We start from the raw sequence: 7894 nt of genomic DNA on the forward strand, positions 1-7894 counted from the left end.
ATGTATGTGTTATGTATATGTGATATTTTCTGACCAAATTGTTACCAAATTGTTCAAATATCCTGATAACTTTTGACATTTTGCCTTCCCTATATCGAATCCCAATTGATATATTTTATACCCAAAATTGACTCTGGGGTTTCCCAGAGGACCACTGGAAAATCACCAAGGATTTGTTCTTTCATCTTGTAAAAAGAGATGCTAAAAGTAATTAGGTTTATTTAGTATTACATAAATGATGATATAAATTGCGTGGGAAGTGTCAAAAAATACTTAGCCTTCCCTAGATTAAAGTTGTTTGGGTAAAATGTTATTAATGTAAATATTTCAAAAATTATATGAAGTTCCTAGAGATTTGTCATTGTGCTCACTGTCCATGATATATTTCTATTTGTGTCCTCATGCTGCTTTACCTTATGTTAGGTAGCAACAATACAATTTTATGAATCATAATTTCTATTATTTAAAAAATAGTAACTTGGTCACAATTTTACTTTTCAAAATCCAGTATATTCTAGGCTAATTGGGGATTGTAAATTCCAATTGGAAATTTACATCACTCACCTTTAGAGTTTTATTACTAGATGGATATTTAGGAACTTTTCTTCAGCTCCCAAATCTCATGGTTATAAAATAAACATGTTCTTACTATCATATGTATGTTTTCTCTCTGGCTTAAAACTTTCCCTTGTAAAAGGGCTGCTGCCACTATGGTCACTAAACTTTTATCAGGACAAGTGTTCCACACATGGAGAATCCTCATGGCTCTTTCAAGTAACTGAGGGGCCCATTTCACCAGTAAAGTCATCCAAGAAATCCAATGAGTTCTTCCTATATCACAAAAATTATACTGTCTATCATCCCCACTCATCTGGAATGATAGAGCTAATGAACTATTAAAATGAAAGCTTGCTGGGAAACTGGGACTTCCCTGGTGGTGCAGTGGTTAAGAATCCAGCTGCCAATGCAGGGAACATGGGTTCGATCCCTGGTCTGGGAAGATCTCACATGCTGCGGGGCAACTAAGCTTGTGTGCCACAACTACTGAGCCCACGTGCCACAACTACTGAAGCCCATGTGCCCTAGAGCCGGTGCTCCACAACAAGAGAAGCCACCGCAATGAGAAGCCCGTGCACTACAATGAAGAGTAGCCCCTGCTCACCGCAACTAGAGAAAGCCCGTGCGCAGCAATGAAGACCCAACACAGCCAAAAAAAGGAATAAAATTTAAAAAAAAATGAAAGCTTGCTAAACTGATGGAAGAAATCAGTCTCCCATGGCCTAAGGGTTTTACCCTTATCCTTGATTGCCCTCTGGTCCTTTCCTGATGGGTCATACCAGCTGTCCCCCTATAAAATTACTGGCTAGCCCATGGAGTTTTCTATTCTGTCTGGGCTCTTGAAGACTGGTCCATTCAGACATTCTAAAATACGGCAAGAATTTTATTCATTATTTCCAAACTTCTCTTCAATGGGTTGAAGCTGCTTTTCCTCCATTTCTCCATGTAAACCACTGTATAACCCAGAAACTGGAGACTTAGTTCTCTCAAGACAACCAGAAAACTCAGCTTGAGCCCTATTAAAAGGGTCCTTGCATCATCCTCTTTACATCACTAACACTGCTGCCAAACCCCAGGGGGATCAAACCCTGGATTGGTGTTTCTCAACTGAAAAGATATTAAAATCTACTCTAAATGGAAGTCCATCCCGAGTGCAGACTCTAAACTGAGGGTCTCGGAAAGCGGCGAGTAAAATGGAAGATGAGGAAGTCGCTGAGAGCTGGGAGGAGGCTGCGCACAGCGGGGAAATCCAGATCTCCTCCCAAAGTGTCCATTGTGATTCAGGACGATAGCCTTCCCATGGGGCCCCTCCACAGATCCGCATCCTCAAGGGGCCCACCAGCACTGGTGTGGTCAGCAGCCCCAACTCCACCAGCAGGCCAGCCCGTCCTGCCAAGTCCTTAGCGCAGTAGGAGGCAGAGTACGTTGAGGCCGGGTAGTGGATCCTGGGCAGCGCCAGCCCGGAGGAGGAGCAAGAGAAACCCATCCTTGACAGGCCAACCAGGATCTCCCAACCCAAAGACAGCAGGCAGCCCAACAATGTGATCAGACAGCCTTTGGGTCCTGAATAGTCACAAGGCTTCAAACAGCTCAGATAAATGCGGGCAGGAAAGGATGCTGCCGCCATCACCACTCACTGGGTCATCCGCTGAGGGCTGCGCTGCTGTGGCAGACAGCTGGACTTGAGCAGAGGCAAAGACCTGAATTATGTGCACTGTGATCCCCTTTGCTCCGCCCACTGTGACCTTGAACTCCATGCACTATGACCTCCCACCCCCACTGTGATTGGCCTGTCAACAAGGGCTGTCCCAAGTCAATAGAAAGGGAAAGGGTGGGGGTTAGAAGAGGACTGGGGGGACCCACCAAGGATTCAGAGAGTCAGACAGTGCCACCTGGCCACTTGGGGTAAAGCCTGTGCCAGCAGTAACAGTTTATCGTTCTCATTAATTTGGGATTTCAAAACACAAATGAGAACTCCCATCCACCCACACTCAAGTGCATGTCTTCATCACTTAAAAGCAAATTCCATTTGAAAATATCCTTTTTTCCCCTTCCTGTTTTTGTTTGTTTATACAAATATTTGATTTGCAAAAGTAAAAGTATATGGGAGGGACTTCCCTGGTGGCGCAGCGGTTAAGAATCCGCCTGCCAATGCAGGGGACACGGATTTGATCCCTGGTCCAGGAAGATCCCACATGTTGAGGAGCAACTAAGCTTGTGTGCCATAACTACTGAGCCTGCGTGGGGCAACTACTGAAGCCCATGTGCCTAGAGCCTGTGCTCTGCAACAAGAGAAGCCACTGCACTGAGAAGCCCTGGCACGGCAACAAAGAGTAGCCACTGCTTGAGGCAACTAGAGAAAGTGCGTGCACAGCAACGAAGACCCCATGCAGCCAGTAATAATAATAATAAAAAAAGTGCATGGGAGGGGTTTCAGCAGTTTAATGAATTTTTAATTGAGAAAGAGTAGTTTGGTAGTCTACTTAAAAGTGTTTCTGGGCAATTCACTAGAAACATTAACCAATAGGATTTTGGTGAGCGTAGCTTCTGTGGTGGCTGCAGTAGCAGCCCAGTAAGGGGGCAGCCCCCAGGACAGATGAGCACCACATGCCTATACCTCCCTCCCCCCAGTTAAGTCCCAGAGCATCTGGGCTCTACCTGGAAACTGGGCTAGCTTTATAGACTCAGAGAGCCTGGGGAGGGTACCAACCCCTTACCTCTCGTATACTTTGGGAGATAGGGAAAGTGAACAGACTTCCCCTTCCAAAACCCTTCAGGGGTGGTTCCCTACCAGCCAGGCTTCCTAGTTCTAGAAGAGGGCAGGGAGTGGGGCTGCACTCCTGGGCTTTAGGAATAAAGGCTTCAAGGGATTTTCCTAGCAGTCCATCAGTTAAGACTCCGTGCTTCCACTGCAGGGGGCATGGGTTCCACCCCTGGTCTGGGAACTAAGATCCCATAAGCCTTGCGGTGTGGCCAAAAAGTAGAGCAACAACAACAAAAAAGGAGTAAGGGCTGCGAGACTTGCTCAGTATTTTGCTGTCAGCACAAGGAACACCGAGAGAGAGTCTGACTCCAGGACTCTGAGCCTCCTGCTGAGTGTGGTTAGAAGGTAGGTAGATCTTCCCACTCCAGCAAGGCTTAGAACCCTCAAGAGTCTGTGGAGCGCCATCTCTGTTGATGGCATTAGCTCGGTAACTCTACCCAGAACATTTCCCTTGTGAAATCAGTACCTTGGGAGCAGACCATCCTGAATACATTTGGGAAAAGACAATCTGTGCCTTGTAAAGATTGGTAATGACAGACTGGTTCCCCATAGGCCTAGGCTATCCTCCATCCCTTCTTCCAGAGCAAGGGCCTAGAATGAAGGAAGTTTTCCCTCTGTCCTTGGAACCTGGAGTTTTGCTTTGGTTCTTTGAGGTGGAAGAGACTTAGGGGGCCCTGCCCAGAGCAGCCATGTGTGTACAATCTGGCCCCTCTCAGGCTTTCTGATCTCTTCCGTTGCACTGTGCCTTATATTCCTCAGCCAGCCAGATGGCCTCCTGGGTCAGCAGATGAGTTTTGGAGTGGTTGGTGTGACATTTGTGCAAGCCTTGGCCCACTACATCTTAGGAGGAAAGTTCAACTGTCAGTTGAATCAGCAACTAGTCCATAGTTGTGGACTATGTGTGTTCACAGTTGTGGACAACTGTGTGAAGGCAGGAAATTGTCCGTGAGCAGAGCTAGAACAAAGCTTCAGTCAGTAAGAACCCACAAGATGTTGAATGGTGCCCACAGGCTGTTCTGAGAGGAAATGACCTCCAGGAGTGGGCATGGGAGCAGGTCACTGCTGTCTTTCCAGTTCCACTGCCCTGACCAAGCTTCTGCATTCTAAATGGATAGTGTCTATCCCTCATGTAATAGTGGTTTCTGGCTGGAGATGAGACTATCCTTTTCGGTTGGAGAAGGCACAGAGGTAGGCTAGGTGGGAAGGCCAGAAGTGCTGATTGCTCGGCTGCTGGGACCACCTGTTCTTGCTCCCCTTCTCTAGTGGGAGCCAAGAGAAGGCTGGCTGATGGGTATCCGTGGATCAAGGATGTAGTAGGGACTGATGCTCCCACCTCCCTCTGGCCAAAGATGGGGCTCTGCCCATTGTGTGCTTGTCACCACCCACCAGCAGTCATATCCTGGCTTCCTAGATGGAGAGGTGACAAGCAAAATGTTAAAAAGAAAGAAATGAAAACAGGAAACTATTGTGCTGGGGGGAGGTGGGAGGGGAGATGGGAGAATGGTTTGGATTTTGTGTGTGTGTTTGTGAGTGTAGTTGTCTGTAACTTTCCTTAAGTGCTTTTTCTTTTCTTTAATTAAAAAAAAATTTTTTTAAAGTAAGCTACAGGCTTTGGCTTGGAAAACCCCAGGGGAGTGGATGGGGGGCCAAAGCCTAAGGCTGCTGCCCCTCTATCTGCCTTCTTGGTACTGTCCTCTTCTCCCAGCTCCTCCTTGACCCTGTGAACCAGGCCTTAGACCTTCCAGCTAACCACTTCCCATGAGCTACTACTCTGATGTCAGCCTATAACCAAAGGAGCTGGGGGTCTGGGTCTGGTGACCAACCCTTTTCCACCCACTCAATCAGGGTGCTCCCCACCTGAAGGCAGGAGGCAACACCCTTTCTGCTACATCAGCCCCTTCCAGAGCCCACTGCCCTGCCCCGCCCTGTCTAGCCCAGCCATTTGCTGCTCTGACCCATTTGGGGATGCTCTGCTCAGGGATGGGCCGGCAGGGCTGCCCAGCCTCCCTGGTAGGCAAAGACACTGGAAATGTCTGGGGTCCTGTTTTTGGCCATGTGATCCCAGGGGTGCACATGGGCCCCTTGGGTATCTGAACAGAAGGGCATGGGAGGGAAAGCTGCACCCCTGCAGTCCTGTTCTGCGGGTCTAACGGGCAGCTGCCCACACTACCCCACCCTGCATTGTGGGCTCCTGAGTTGGTAGATTAAGCATTTTATAAATTGTATTTTAAATACATGTTTTAAACTTCAAAAATAAAATAAACTAAGGGTCTCTCGAGAACCCCCAGAAGCAGATGTTGCTACAAGGTAGACTGCTTTCCTAAGAACTTCAGACCAAGTAGATGACATCATGCTTCCACCCAAGATGCCAAACAAGACCCTGTAGGATTCTCTTGCATACTCCCTAATCTCACCATTTTTACTGTTCTTCTTGCAGTATCATCCTTTTTCTCTATCCGCTCCAGCATCATCTTTGCTATCCACATAACTCCCCCCGTTACAACTGCAGCTTTCCATAATGAGTCTTCATTTGTATTATCTCCTCTTCCTCTTCACCCAAGCTGTTTTCCGCTTTAACAATTCCACCATCCCTGCAAGGATCCCAGAATCTATAGCGTTCCTTCACTCAACTCATAGCACAGTCTTGCAACGTTACTTTAGAATGCTATGTTCTCCCCCTTCTTCGGAAGCCTCTGGCTTCCCTTAAATTCCTATGCCATCTCATATTTAAGGGCATCCATTGTGCTATCACTCAGGGTCCCTTTAGGTTTTTCCCCTAGACTTCAAAAGGAATCTCTTTCAACCTCAATACTTTTCATAAAGGGCCATCTATGCTTAACCAGACTGCCTTCTTTTCTCACCTCAACTACTCTATTGCCTCTGATTTAAGTTTTCCAGACACTAGATGAGCCAAAAGGTCTACTAAACATGTTACAACTACAAGCTTAGACAGAATCCAAGCCCCAGAAGGAGGCTGTGCTCTTCTTCTCTCATCAGGTTCTTAAGAAGCCTTAGAACAAGAGGCTAAGAGACTGGAGTAAATCTGAAAAACTTGCTGCAACAAGTCAAGTACGAGCAACCTGCATGCCTAGTGCTGCTGCTGTGTGGGCCACTTAGAAGTTCACCTGACCACCTGCATCTTCTATGCTCTGCTACAGGAAATAACCATGACTGTGGTTAATCTTACCAAAACTACCAATGTCATTGCCAGAGAACTATAGGAACTCCAATAAGTGGATCTTCATAATTATCTGGCATTGGACACCATCCCGGCTTCTCATTACTTGTGTAATGACTGGAAGCCATTGCTGTGCATGTGTTCCCTGAAACCTCTCTGATGGCTGTGCCATCACCAAAAATATCCAGACATTCCAGAAAATTCTTTAGATTTCCACTTTCATCTTCACCCCACTATCTGAATACCCTTCGGGCCCAATGTCTAGGAATCTTCTTGACTGGCTCTCTCTGAACGTCAAATCTTGGTTTTACTCCCTTATCCAAACTTTAATAACTACTGTTTTATTTTATTTTATTCCTGAGTATATGTCTTGTTAAATGCCTAATCTCAAAGGCCCTCCAACAGCTGTGAGCCTAACAGCACAATCAACAGATGATACAGTGGTCAGTCCTTCAGGAACAACAGGAATGTGAAGGCCAGCACCCCCCTGAAAAGTATTTGGACTTAACTTCCCAATGACTCTCATTCCATCCCTAATAGTGCTTAAGGACAGATTTTGTCTGACTTAAACAAGGTGGGGCTAAGTGTTCACCATTACCTATTGCTTACTCTCTGCTTTCTCTTTTTTAAAAAAATATTTTATTTATTTATTTAATTTTGGCCGTGTCTGGTCTTAGTTGCGGCACATGAAATCTTTGTTGTGGCATGTGGGATCTTTCGTTGTGGCACACGGGCTTCCCTGGTTGTGGCGTGCAGGTTTTCTCTCTAGTTGTGGTGCCTGGGTTCCAGAGCGAGTGGGCTCTGTAGTTTGTGGCACTCGGGCTCTCTGGTTGAGGTGCGTGGGCTCTGTAGTTGCGGCGCATGGGCTTAGTTGCTCCGAGGCATGTGGGATCTTAGTTCCCCGACCAGGGATGGAACCCATGTCCCCTGCATTGCAGGATGAATTCTTTACCACTGGACCTCCAGGGAAGTTCCCCTCTGCTTTGTCTTGACCACACTTTAGTCAGGCTTCCCCCTCCTACAGGTTCCTGAGCTCTGCTTGCCCCCAAGCCTGAGCAAACACAAAAAAAGTGAAATTTGCCTCTCTTCTCAGCTTCTTCTGGGAATCGACTGACAACAGCAGGATGCTTTCCTGTCAGACCCCACTGGCCATTTCCCCTTGCTTGTCCAACTTCCCCTTGAAAGATTCCGCTTATATCTGCTTGCCTCCTCCTTACCCTGTGAAAGAAAAGCCTTTTTCTGCTTGATTTTGAGGCCCTTATAGACCTTATGATCATAGCATTCTCCCTATTGCAACCACCCCTCCCCCATTGCAACAGTCCCTTTCCCTCCCTTCCAATAATCCTTCTGAAAAAAAGTTTCTCCTTTTTAAGTCCTGATTTGTTTTTCTTTGA

General features: G+C 46.7%; 1 pseudogene; it reads left to right on the plus strand.

The window, feature by feature from the left end:
* The first annotated feature begins 1751 nt into the window (after window positions 1–1751).
* On the plus strand, window positions 1752–2156 carry LOC130848981 (SUZ domain-containing protein 1-like; annotated as a pseudogene).
* Window positions 2157–7894: the final 5738 nt, after the last annotated feature.

The sequence above is a fragment of the Hippopotamus amphibius genome, chromosome 3 (genome assembly GCF_030028045.1).
Source record: "Hippopotamus amphibius kiboko isolate mHipAmp2 chromosome 3, mHipAmp2.hap2, whole genome shotgun sequence".
Classification (NCBI taxonomy): domain Eukaryota; kingdom Metazoa; phylum Chordata; class Mammalia; order Artiodactyla; family Hippopotamidae; genus Hippopotamus; species Hippopotamus amphibius.